Source organism: Cannabis sativa, chromosome 9, assembly GCF_029168945.1.
Source record: "Cannabis sativa cultivar Pink pepper isolate KNU-18-1 chromosome 9, ASM2916894v1, whole genome shotgun sequence".
Classification (NCBI taxonomy): domain Eukaryota; kingdom Viridiplantae; phylum Streptophyta; class Magnoliopsida; order Rosales; family Cannabaceae; genus Cannabis; species Cannabis sativa.
Genome location: NC_083609.1, coordinates 59,529,177 through 59,543,340, shown reverse-complemented (window position 1 = coordinate 59,543,340; position 14,164 = coordinate 59,529,177). Strand labels below are relative to the sequence as shown.

At 30.5% G+C, this 14,164-nt stretch overlaps 1 long non-coding RNA gene across 2 annotated transcripts; it reads right to left on the bottom strand.

Annotated features, from left to right (window-relative positions):
- Positions 1–1,840: 1,840 nt before the first annotated feature.
- On the bottom strand, positions 1,841–3,166 carry LOC133030821 (uncharacterized). Of its 2 annotated transcripts, none has more exons than XR_009684359.1 (3): positions 3,120–3,166; positions 2,710–2,837; positions 1,841–2,230 (listed from the first exon to the last, which is right to left on the bottom strand). It is a non-coding gene; the product is annotated as an uncharacterized LOC133030821 (long non-coding RNA). The 2 variants fall into 2 exon arrangements; XR_009684360.1 differs by having other exon boundaries at positions 2,710–2,842; positions 3,120–3,163.
- Positions 3,167–14,164: the final 10,998 nt, after the last annotated feature.

The following is a 14,164-nucleotide window of genomic DNA, read 5'->3' as shown; positions in this document are numbered from 1 at the left end:
ATCTCAGCCGTCAGATCAAATAACTCCCTCATCTGACAGCTGCCGTACATCACGGATTACAATCCGTGAAAGTACAATAACAAGAAAAAATCATATTTTTTTTTATAATTGTTTTTCTTTTCAGGGGCAGTCAACTAAAATCCACAAAAAAGCAAGGTTAATCCAAATAATTAACTTGTTAGCTACTTGACCGTCGGAAAATTAGAAAACAATGAGATAATTAGTCCTCTTTATATAGGTCAATGAATTCAATATATATATTTACTGTCATATTTTATAGTTGATTTAGTTAATAAACAACTAACAAACCAAATGTAATTAGTTGAGGGTTTAAAGAATAATGCTACAAATATTGTTAAAAAATTATATAAAAAAGTACGGATATATTTATCAAAAGAAAAGTACGTATGGCCTAGATCTTTTTATGGGCCAGTACGACACAACTTATATTATTGCAGACTTTTCAAAATATAAAATCAGTCGGGGACAACACAAACTTATTTATGCACAAGACATGATCCCCACCCCACTTCCCTTCTCCTCATGCCGACCCTAGACCTCTGCTCCTCCCTCTCTCCTGTCAAGAGTTGATAAAATATCTCTTTTCTATATTTTTTATCAAAATGTTAAGGGACATTGTAAAATGTCAAGCATTATACGAAATAGTATATTATTATTAATACAAATTAATATTAAAATTTACCCAATTTAATTTAATAAATAATATAAATAATCACTCCCAACATGTCACGTTAATACAATATTAGGAATCATAAAATATATAATATAAAAATAATTCAAGAAATAAAGGGAAAAAATATTGATAAGTGGTGTGTTGTACGTGCGCGTGTCATTTTTGTGTCTATGCAAATTAAAGTCAAAGGTGAAAATTGATCTTTTAGTGCGTCTAATTGATGTTGGTGAGTTGTTTAGGAATTTTAATATTTTTATTCTTATAAGTGAATTCAATAAATCCCAAAAATATTTTGTTTAACCACAAGCATTATTCATTGTAGCTTTCCGATAGTTTTAGAATAAATTTATATTATTGGTTTTATTTAAATTATGTAAATATATGATTAATTATTTGTTGTGGTAATATAATAAAGTAGTAATGTTGATAAATAATTATTCATTTAGTATATAAAATTAGTTATGTAAAATAATAACCTCTTATTGAAAGATTAATATAACTTTAAATTTTTGGTATTAGTTATTATTTGGAACTTTTGATGGGTATTTATAGTTACTAACCTTCAAGTATTTTAGGCTAGAATTATTTTCTTTAAATCTTTTTAGTTTAAGAATTTTATCCATACATTTCTACATATATCTCAAGCATGCATAATTAGAAACCTCTATATGAAAGTTTTTTTAGAAATGTTTATATTCTATTATTTTTCACAGAAAATTCTAAAGTATTTTATAATTATTTTTAAAAAAATTAATCAGAAATTGTTGTGTAAAATGCTGTTATAGAAAACTTTTGTTTCTCACAATGCTCTCTCTCTTTCTGGTTCTGTCCGGGTGGGAAGGAAGGGCGGTTTCTCTCTCTTCAGCCAACAGGTATGCATATAATAATATTAATCAGCTTAATTTCGTGCATGAGAAAGAAAAAAGGAATAAATTTGATCTCCGTATAAGCACGCACCTACATTTATTCATTGATTAGTACTAAATCTCAATATTTAATTATGTTGTTATTTATATAATTTCAACTTGTTATTTATATAATCTCAATGAAAAAATCCAAAACAAAAAAAAATCAAATTATTTCTTTCAGAAATTTTCGAAACAGATTGGGGCCTTAGGCGTGTGGGCCCAAACCTGCCCCCACCAATCCCCGCGCTAGAGTCTAGACCCCTATATAAAGGTCCACACCAAGGAATTTCTTTCATATCTAAAATCATACACGTACATATATTTGCTTTGTGCACTCAAAGAGTACACAAAGACTTCTTATTTCTTTACGTATATATATATATATATAGATTCTATCTAATATGGGAAATTGTTGTAAAGGATGCTCGGCATCACCAGCAACTCCTTCGGCTGCTCCGACAGTGGCTACGAGTGTGGCATCTTCGCAGGCAGATAATGAGATTACAGGGCAGACATGGGGAGGTCCTCCAGCTTGCACTGATGGGCCTAACCATAACCGTTCCCGCGTTCGTAGAGCACAACAACAGTGATTATGTATGATCAGTAAGAGCCTCGTATAACACCAATTCTGTTTCAGTAAAATTGGTGTTAGATCAGTATTTGTTTCTGTAATAGTACTCTTCGTTATTATAAGAAGAGTGTATAAATAAGAGTATTGCTTTTAGGATCTCTCCATTGGTTAGAGATGTTTTTAAAAACTGTTTTCTTTAAGTTATTGGTTAGTATTGAATTTTATAAAACTTAATAAAGTACTTTAACAAATATCGTTAACCAATTATTGAGAAGGACTTATATAGAGTAGCAATGCTCATAAATTTATCGCTACTTTTGCATTAATGTATGTCTCGATTTGTACCTGCTTGACCTCAAAGCAGGTGAGGAATATGAAATATTATTTATGTTTAAGAAAACTTTGCAAATACATTACGTATGAAATATTTCTCAAAACATGAAACAAGAGATCGATTAACACTGCACAGATTTTGCATGCATCAATATAGATTATTCAGAAAGATGAGAAAGAAAATTGGCAAACTATTTTCTTACCAGTACTGTTTGTTTAGTAAGAAAATTGAGTCTACGAGTGAGTGATTCGAACTGAATCTGGTGCCGCCGTCTACCTCGTAGGTCTTGGCTTGGCCAACATTGGTGAGATAAAGGGTCAACATCAGTCCCTTTTCTTGATCAAAAAGAAAATTAAGTTAAAAAATAATAATTACTAATAAATAATATTTTAATATATAAGGTAATTCAATACTATAGTACTTATTATACAGATTTTAACTTGTTTTTCTCTACTTATTTATATGCCCAAACATAAATATAAAATGTTAAACTAATATTGATATAAACCATAATAATTAAACAAACAAATAAATAAATATTAAGAAAAATACACACGAATAATGATATTATTATAATATAAATTGAAATAGAAATAAATAAATACTAATTACCTGAGTAATTTAAGCACTTCTCTCGCAGAACCCGATAATAGAGGAATCTTTAATTTATCTGTTGTTGAAAACATGGCCACGTTATATTTGGTTTAGTGAATCTCAAAATTCATTCACAATCCATGTGGGACTAAGTCACTTCAAAATATTAGAGAGAAGAACCATGTACCAGAAGACTTCAAACAAAAAAATGGAACCTTAAAAATTTAAAATTATAAAAGACTCTACGCTGCCTAAATTTGTAGTTTTATTTTCGGTAGATTGTACGAAAAATAAATATGTGAATAATTAAAGTTGGTTAATTACAATATTTAAATACCTAAATTTTTTTGTAGCTATAAAAAAGTCTAATGTTTTAATGCATTATGGGACAAAGTTTTCGGTATATATTGCCCCTTTCGGTGGCACTGTAAGTTACGCCGCCTCAAGCGGTGGTGGCATTGGTGGTACACCCAGCCATTGTTTGCCCACCAGCATTAGTTTGGCCAACTGACCCGTGACCAGCAGTAGTCTAGGCAGTAGCGTGAGTTGTAGTTGCACTACCATTACCAAGAGACGTGGGTCACTCTCTATTAAAACACTAAAATATTGACTAAATTTTTAGTCAACCAACGCGGAGTCGTAATAAATGAGATTTGAATCAAAATCGTAACAATAAATGTAATCAATGACACTGGAATTTGCAATAAATGTAAAGAAAGATGTCAGAATTTAAAGAGGTTCAGCCCTAGATGTCGGTAATAGCCAATTTCCCTTGTGTTTTATTAATCAGAGTTGTAAAAGTCAAGAATAGGCTCTTGAATGCAAAAAAATAAAAGAGTGTTTTTTCTCTAAGTGCTCAAAATCGCGGATCCCTTTCCCAAGCCATGGGTTGACCCCTTATATAGGAAAAAAGGTCGGTGCTTTTCGCTTCAGGAGACACAACCAACGCGGAGCTATCTTAACCGTCTCCTTAATTTTCGGAGGTAGTTGAAGTTTGCTTTTTTTTTTTATAATATCCCGTTATTTTCGTGGGTTTATAACAATATTTGAGCTTATTGTGGGATTTGAACATTTGAACTAGTCATTGACGATGAGGGTCTCCCAAAGGTGTGACATGGTCGTTGACCACCTTTAGGGATAGAAGCTAGTACTTGGGGACGACACCCCCGAGACCCAACCTGAGGGGGGCGTCAATTGTCATCTCGGGGTGACCCCCCGAAACCCCTTGTATGTTGTGGGTAGTCATAGTATTGTGTGGATGTCCTCATCTACCTTTGAGAATGTCCTTATGTCTATGGTGGGGGTAGTGTCATCTACCCCTAGACTAACTTGGCATGTAGGTGTGTGGTGATTGTTCATCCCACTTATGAAGGTATTAGTCCATCATTTTTCCTTCTTGGAGAGCCCACCTTACTCAAGCTAGGGATAAAGGTGACCGTCTGACTTCCATTCTAACGGTCATGACCACCCTTCATGATTAACGGTCACCCCAACGGTCATGACTTTACATATTCTTCATTAATTCAGTCTCGGTATTTTCGTGTCGCGTGTTGCTACTCTTGACACGTCATTGTCGTTAAAATTGGGTAAGCAACAACAAATATTGTTGAAAAATTATATAAAAATAATAAAAATTAAAAAAATATATATAATTTATTGATTAACCAATTAATTGTAAAAATAAATAGTGAAAAAGTGAAACTCGAGTTCGACTCATATAAAAAAATAGAGAGACCCATATAGATTGAATTTAAATTTTAAATCAACTATCATAAAAAATCATATTAGTTTCAACTTTATATTTTTTAAATAGTCGTATAAATTATATGATATATACAAATATATTTAATAAAAACATATAAATATACATAAAAAAATTCTTTTAATTGGGTTGGTCAGGTTAGTTCGGGTTGATTGGGCGGGTTGGTATTATTTTCAACTCGCTTAATATAAAGATTGGGCGGGTTATATTTTTGTCTGATTTTTCGGTTTGTATTTTTTGTCGGGTTATCTCGGTTTAGTTTGGGTGGTTATAGGGGTGTTTATCAAACCACTCAAACCGTTCAAACCGCCCTCACCGCAAAAAATATGCAGTTTGAAATTCTTTGCGGTGCGGTCGCGGTTATAATTTTTCCTAAACCGTGTGGTGCGGTGCAGTTTGCGGTTTTGAATTGTTAATATGCGGTTTTTCTATATATAGTGATAAACATGCAATAAATAAAAGAGTTTTTAATAAGTTGAAAGGTTGTAAAATTATGAATAAATTGAAAGGTGTTAAAATTATGAATATGTTGAAAGGGTGTAGTTAAATATTATCACTAATTATATTAAAATAAGTTGAAAGGTTGTAATTGAATATTTATTATTACTAATTATAATAATTTTTTATAAATACAAAATAAATGAAAATATAGAATTTTGAAAAAATAAAAAGGTTGATGAGATGAAATGTAGAGTGCCACTTTTCTAATATGTTCCTATATATAGATAATAGATATACATTGTAATCATTATAATTACTATTGTTATTATTATATATAATAACTACATGTTTATTATTATAACTTTAAAATATATACATACAATATAATTGGAAGCCTAAAGATTATACTAAATAAATAAAAAGTGAAACGGTTAGAATCGCTTGTAATTAAACCATAACTAGGTATGTGTGTATATTAGTTTGGTTATGCTCATTACATTTTAAAATTTGTAAAATGGTTGATTAATGCATATGTGCATGCGTATAAATATTTTTTTTTTAAAAAAAATAAAATATGAAACACTAAAAAAGTGAAAATAGATTAAAAAAAATATGTAACACATTACCTTAATTTTTTTTTTATTTTGTTACGTGTAGTGTATTTTTTTCAACATGCATATATGAGTATTTTTTTTAGATAAAATATGACAAGAAAGTATTTATAGTAAAAGATGTAGTATATCACTTAAAATTATGTTGTTTCTTGGAGAAATGATGTATTTTCATGTTATTTATAGATGTAAATATATATTAAAAAAAATTTAATTAACTGTGTTGTTATATGGAAAAATTATGAAAAAAATATATTGAGTCATTATGTTTATGGTATGTGTAAATATATTATACAAAGATAAAGGAACACGAAAACACATAAAAATGACAAATTTTGATTTTTTTTTTTTTTTGCCTTAGTTAATAATGATAACTTAAAATTTAATGTTATTTAAATTAATTAGTAAATAGTATCATTTATTTATTTATTGAATAAAAATCATATGATCTGTTAATTAATAATTTCGTTCAAAATAATAGAACGCACTTCTAAGGAACAGTCCTCCAACTGAAGCACACGACCTGTAGAGAAACAAGAGTCTCTTGCCAAGCAATGAGCCAACTTATTTGCAGATCGTTTTACTGAACACAAATTGTGAAGGCATAAAATACCGCTCTGAATCGCTTGGACACACACCAAGCTATCTGTTTCCAACATGACTCTATCTCACGAATGAGTTGTAATCCAACTCAATGCTTCTTTAATGCCTATTATCTCAGCATAGTAAATTAATAAATGAAAACAAAAATTTGAAATGGAGGACGTCGTTGAGTCGAACCGAACCACTTTCAAACGACTGCTCTTGAATCCCTCACAGAAGAAGACGTTGACGTGGGAATGAGAAAAACTTTGGCATCAATCAAGAAGATCAATACAATAATCTTCTCCTTCGGTAATATCTTATCCTCAAGTTTATTGTCTATACTATTGCCTGAGGTTTGCCGAAAAACTCTCCAATTTAGACTGTGTGTGCATGAATTCTTGAATAAATAGTATCATTTATTAGTATATGTAATTATGTATTTTTATGAATATAAAGTAAATAAAAATATGAAATTATCACAAAATAGAAAAGATAGATAGAATGAAATATAGAATGCCACATAATCTCTATAATACATTCTTTTATTTATATAAATATATATATAGGCTAGCAAAAAGCTACGTGCGAGGCACGTATACTAAATTTTATGCTAGATTTTTTAGTGTTACTTGAAAGTGATACGATTAAATTAAAGAAAAAATATTATTAGTTATTAGGTTGAAATTATTATTATGTGTATCTAAATATTATAGTTTATAATGTTGTCAATTAAAAGTGAATACCAAATGCAATATATTAGTGTTTAAAAAAGCTTGATGATTTAAATATGTTCTTAAATTAATCCAAAAATAAACTAAAAATTAATGTTCCAATTATGTTGTGAGGATGTAGGAGCATTGAATACACGCTGATCTAGCCCAGCATCTTCTCTTACTTAAATTATTTGTGTTTCCAAATCTGGCAAATCTCCAAGTGAACGAAAGAATATAGAATACGGATTGATTCGAAGGATATTCATAAGTTGAGTTGTAACAGATGGATCCAGTCTGCATTTTGAATCATTAAGTCGGTTCTCCAATTCATTCTCGGTGTCGTAAAAATATAGTTGCAGATTAGAGGGACGTCCATCAAATGGTAGTAAATTATTGATTGTGTGACAGATTTGCCCTTGGCTTCGGAAAGTATATATTCCTTTGTTCCTTCGACACATCGATTTATCGTAAGTAACTCCCATTGATGTAAAAGCAGATTTATTGTTGTAAGTTCGAATGTATGTTCGAAAATGTGTAGATTCTTCGCTACTGGAAGTAAATAATTCATAAAGTTCACTCGGCACATCGTTTGTTGCGAGATAAATTTTTCCATCGGCACAACAAAAGCCTGTTGTTTCATAAATGAAACACTTTGCTTTGCAATATTTGCATCGAGGGACGGATGGTAGAGAAAATGCTTCAGATGGCACCTCTTTTAGCAATTGACGAAATCGAGTTGAGGAATGAAGATGGAGACCTTTTTTATTGTAAAAAAAATAATTAGGTATCAAATTCCAACTCACATAACATATTGATTTTAATTATAAATTGAAAGTGTCCCTTACCCCTACGAGGTCTTGTTATTCTTTTATTGTAGGTTGGTCCCACAGCAAATTCATTTGAGTTCTGATTATATATATTAATATTAATCAAAAACAACATCCAAAATAATCATATAAAGTTTCATCGCGTGAAGGAAGTAGCAGAGTTTTGAAAAAAAAATATGGGTCAAATGCAAACCTGATTGAAATTGACATACTTGCCCGAAGATGATGATTTTACAAATGAATTAGTTTCACAATCGACATTGGTAGAAGCATTATAACGCCCCGATTTCCCGAGACGTCACACTAGCTAGTCCGTTTAAAACCATTTAAGATAAAGACAATAAAAGAATTCTTTAATAAAAAATAACTAAGCATGAGATCTCATTATTTTTAAAACAAAACATTTATTTATTCATAACCTTAAAATATAAAGCTTTACAAAAACTATTTGAATCATAATCTTTAATAAAATATTTTAAACCAAAACATCGTGACAATCCCCTAACATGTAATCCACGCCTCGAGCTCGCCACCCTCACTATATAGTTTTGCCTTTACCTGCACACAGAGTACCCGTGAGCTAACGCCCAGTAAGAAGAGCTATGTAGGACATAACCCCCCAACCAGATAACATAGTCATAAGTATAACAATATCACAACATCAAATCAATTCATACCATACTTGCATACATATACCAACATATCATATCACATACTATTCTCAAATACAATATAACATCATATCACAATGTAATCTTAATGCATGCTATACTCACACATATAACACATAGTATTTTATCGCACATTGTCCTCACATACGATAATCTACTCCCACTCATGTTGATCAGACATGAAGTGTAACTTGCCCTGCCTTGTGTTGTTCTCACACTCGGCATCCAATAGGGCAATCCCTTTTCACAAGTTGTACTCACCCATGAAAGGATAACCTGCAAGTAAACCCATACAAGCAGCCAAAAATATATCCTGCAGTGCTATGCTCACACCAGCAGCAGAAAACCTATCCAATAAGTGCTATCCTCACACAAACAGTCGAAAGCCTTATCACTATCACACACTAATAACATTAGCATAAAACAACAATCTACCATAGAATAAAACATGTAAATACAAACCCATAATACAGTTGTATGTTTCAACATACACCCTGTGCACAGATGTCCACTCTTCTTACCTCAGTTATTAAGAACACCTTCTTGCTACTCCAAGAACCTCAATGAATTTTCTTGTTGAGGACAAGATCCTCAAATCCCACTGCTTAAGACTTGTTATCTCGTCACTACTACCTATAACAACACATGGTTCAAGGCCCTAACATTAAAATTCGTACTCTTACAGTACAGCAGAAAGATCACTATTTTTGACCAACAAATATACTAATTCAGTGAAAGTTGTCTTCATAAAAATTATAGAAAATTTCATTATCTTTCCAATGATATAAATATCATTAAAAATGGATTAAAACTGAGAGAGTTATGATTGTTTTACTGAAACTGTTTCTGAGAAGAAATATGGAGTAACGAATTACACGACTTAGCAAAAATATAAACTTTTGACATTGAATGGTTCAGAACTAGAAGATAACATCTTCATCAAAGTTTTAGGAAATTAAATTCCCTTTCCAATGATACCAAAATCTTTGAAATTGGAATTATATTCAAAGAGATATTACAATTTTACCAAAACAGTTTTGCAAGAACAAGATTCAAGAAACGAATCACATGATATTGAATAAAACTAACTTTTTGACATAGTATGACTTCGAATTAACAAAAAGTTTCTTCATAAAACTTATGGGAAATCGAATAAGCTTTCCAACGATATAAAAATCTCTAAAAACGGATCAATATTAAGAGAGATATCGTCACTTTACTGAAACTTATTTTTCTGAAAACGAAAAAATATAATAGATCCGAACCCTAGATAACATTTAGCATTATTGAGCAAGAAAATATTTCATACCTCTTCACATATTTCTATTCGATGTCTCAAGCCCGCAAGCCTTGATTATAAATCCAAAACTTTAAGAATGAAGGTAGAAAATAAGAAGAATTGTGGAAGGTTTGAGAGGAGCAAACATGAAGAAGAATGAGGCTTTGACTAATTGGTTTGGAGAGGAAAAATAAAACTATGATAGTTTAGGGTTTGATAAAAAGATTATGAGATATCGTATTCTGATAGGTTTAGGTTAACTAAAAATAATAATATATAATAAAATGCTAAAATATTATTAAATCAACAAATATCTAAATTTTTAAATTTTAAAAGTAAGCCCTTTATTTCGTAACTTTAGGCTCAGTTTTCACCTAGAAAAATTCCGAATTATGATATAACTATTTCTACAAAAGTTATAGATATTTGAATTATCTTTCCAACGCCACTGGAATCACCTCAATCGGAGCTCTAAAACTCTAGATATGATCATTTTAGTAAAACAGTTTTTAATCCTGCGAATTTATCCAAACCTACGAATTTTTTTAACATTAATTCCATTATAATGTTATTTAATGCACTTCATACAATAGATTAAACCCACTAAATAATCTATAAAACTCTAATAGACTTTCATATTGGGCTTTAATTGAGTAATTATCCTAATTCGTAAAAACACCAAAATTTTACCTTGACACTTACTATAATTTCAACTATGTTTAGAAATCTATCAATACTATTTTAAGCAATAGTCTCTATTCACTATTAGTAGAAATAAATAAATACTTATTCTCACACAAATTGTATAACAAATAAAATTTAAAATATATGTATATTTTTACCGGGTATTACATTCTACCCTCCTTAAAGAAATTTCGTCCTCGAAATTTAACTACCAAATACACGAGGGACTTCATGTTTGTCACCACTTACTACATGACCTCCTTATCTACCTTATGGACCCAACAAATATGTACTTAACTTTTATCTTATTGGTCAAACTACAACACATATAACATATACAGTCTAATTTAAGTATTGTTATTCCTTTATACATTACTTAAATAACAAAACATACTCCATCCCAATAACTTACATATACGTGCTTTAAATACATAAGTTTTGCAATAACATGCTCGTAATTTTGTAAAAAAATTCTTCTCTTATGAACATCTTTATATGCCACTTGAGAACACATTATACAATACAAAAATAACAAACAACAAGGAGTAGGGTAGAAGAACTTATGCAAACTTCTCTTTAATTGTTCCCATTCTTTCATTGAATGTTAATTTTTTTTTAACTTAATTTCCTCCATAAAGCTACAATTCCGTTATTATAGTTACGTAGCATAATTATTAAGAATGTTGCCCTACACATAACGATCCAATATATCATCAACAAACCGATGTCATTCAAACAGACCACATGTCTTCTATAAATTACATGAACTACATGTGAGCTAAAGATCGTTAAAGGTCTTCTTACACATGCGAGCTAGCCAATATATAGGCTTAGAAGCATACAAGTTAACATACTCTCAGGAATGAGCTACATGCATATCACTATAAAAGAAACATTTACTAATCCATCCAACTAATGAAATATGAATAAAATTTACTATCAAAATCACTCTTTCTAAGAATAACTCGAGAACGAAAATCGCTTAATCCAATTCTCATATATATTTTTCTTTACTCGCTTAATCATATACCATTTATTTGTACTAAACGAAACCATTACATATATGTAGGGATCACAACCCTAACATCATACTCATAGCACAATCATAGCAATAACATATAAAAATTATTTCAATCATATCATGTCTTTACCATAACATTGGCATATCATAGCCATTCCTTACATAACCTGGGCCTAGCCTGGCCTTACAATATCCTGGGCCTAATCTGCCCATATAATAACCTGGGCCTATGTAGCCCTACCATTGTTATAAGATAGGGTATCTCTATATTCAACAGTAACATCACTGTATCATACCCCACTATAACAATGTCATACACGAATCAGACAAATGTAGGGTAGGGTATCTCTACATTCAACGGCCTTACCCCGTATCATACCCCACCATGGTCCCTCACTTTACCTGAGACGTTAGCATACAACTTGCAGCATACAACACACAATATATGAATGCAACATACAACATATACAAGTCAAAACAACCCTAATCAATATATCAATTCATAAACTCATATTGTGTCCATACCACACATTCTCAGTACCACATACATATTCATAATAACAAAGCATAAACCATATTCCAATACATAAAGAGTTTAAATTTATGCAAATAAACACAAACAAAACTATCTAATTTCCTTACGAATCACGGGGCTACTGACTGTCACAATCTATTCTTCTATTATAACCTTAATGATTAGATTTCACCCTTAACCAAAATTCAACTTAATTATTTCTAATAAAAGAGTAGAGCTTAAAATTATCTATCCATTAACACTTAAAAAAAACAAACTTAAGAACGTACCAATAGTTATATATGTCTAATTTATTAAACCTGAAACATACACTCTCGTTAGAAATACTAATATAACAACTAAATTCCTTTTTTTTTCCTAACATACTCTATTCCAATCTGCTTATAACGCAATTTCTTTTGAAAAATACTATTCTTATGCTCCTTATTTATGAAAATAAGTACAACTTATCAAAAATCAAACTTAAATTACGTAATATAGCAATACCTTGAAATATTTTCTTAATTTTTTTTTTCCAAAAATATCTCATAGATCGAATCCTACCCATAAAATTTTAAGACATATTCTTCTAAACACAAAGAAAACTTCTAGTTACACTAAAGATGTAACGCAACATAAAATATGTAAGACTAACATGAACAGATTAACTAAAACTTACAGTACAGTGAGTCGAGCTCGTCTCGTGGCAATGAACTTTACATGTTAGGGTCAACCACATCCTTTAGGACCGTATTGCTCTGATACCATATGTAACGTCCCCGCTTCAAGCCTCCATTGGGCCCTTACACCCACGGAATGAATGGCTCTTATACACGAGTACGCCACTCTGGCTGCTTTCTGGATTGATGACTGACCCTACAGATCAACACAAGTGTTTTCAGCGTGCTTTGTCCTCACTCACACGCATCCTGGGAAAACTTCCCAGGAGGTAATACCCGGTAAAAATATACATATATTTTAAATTTTATTTGTTATACAATTTGTGTGAGAATAAGTATTTATTTATTTCTACTAATAGTGAATAGAGACTATTGCTTAAAATAGTATTGATAGATTTCTAAACATAGTTGAAATTATAGTAAGTGTCAAGGTAAAATTTTGGTGTTTTTACGAATTAGGATAATTACTCAATTAAAGCCCAATATGAAAGTCTATTAGAGTTTTATAGATTATTTAGTGGGTTTAATCTATTGTATGAAGTGCATTAAATAACATTATAATGGAATTAATGTTAAAAAAATTCGTAGGTTTGGATAAATTCGCAGGATTAAAAACTGTTTTACTAAAATGATCATATCTAGAGTTTTAGAGCTCCGATTGAGGTGATTCCAGTGGCGTTGGAAAGATAATTCAAATATCTATAACTTTTGTAGAAATAGTTATATCATAATTCGGAATTTTTCTAGGTGAAAACTGAGCCTAAAGTTACGAAATAAAGGGCTTACTTTTAAAATTTAAAAATTTAGATATTTGTTGATTTAATAATATTTTAGCATTTTATTATATATTATTATTTTTAGTTAACCTAAACCTATCAGAATACGATATCTCATAATCTTTTTATCAAACCCTAAACTATCATAGTTTTATTTTTCCTCTCCAAACCAATTAGTCAAAGCCTCATTCTTCTTCATGTTTGCTCCTCTCAAACCTTCCACAATTCTTCTTATTTTCTACCTTCATTCTTAAAGTTTTGGATTTATAATCAAGGCTTGCGGGCTTGAGACATCGAATAGAAATATGTGAAGAGGTATGAAATATTTTCTTGCTCAATAATGCTAAATGTTATCTAGGGTTCGGATCTATTATATTTTTTCGTTTTCAGAAAAATAAGTTTCAGTAAAGTGACGATATCTCTCTTAATATTGATCCGTTTTTAGAGATTTTTATATCGTTGGAAAGCTTATTCGATTTCCCATAAGTTTTATGAAGAA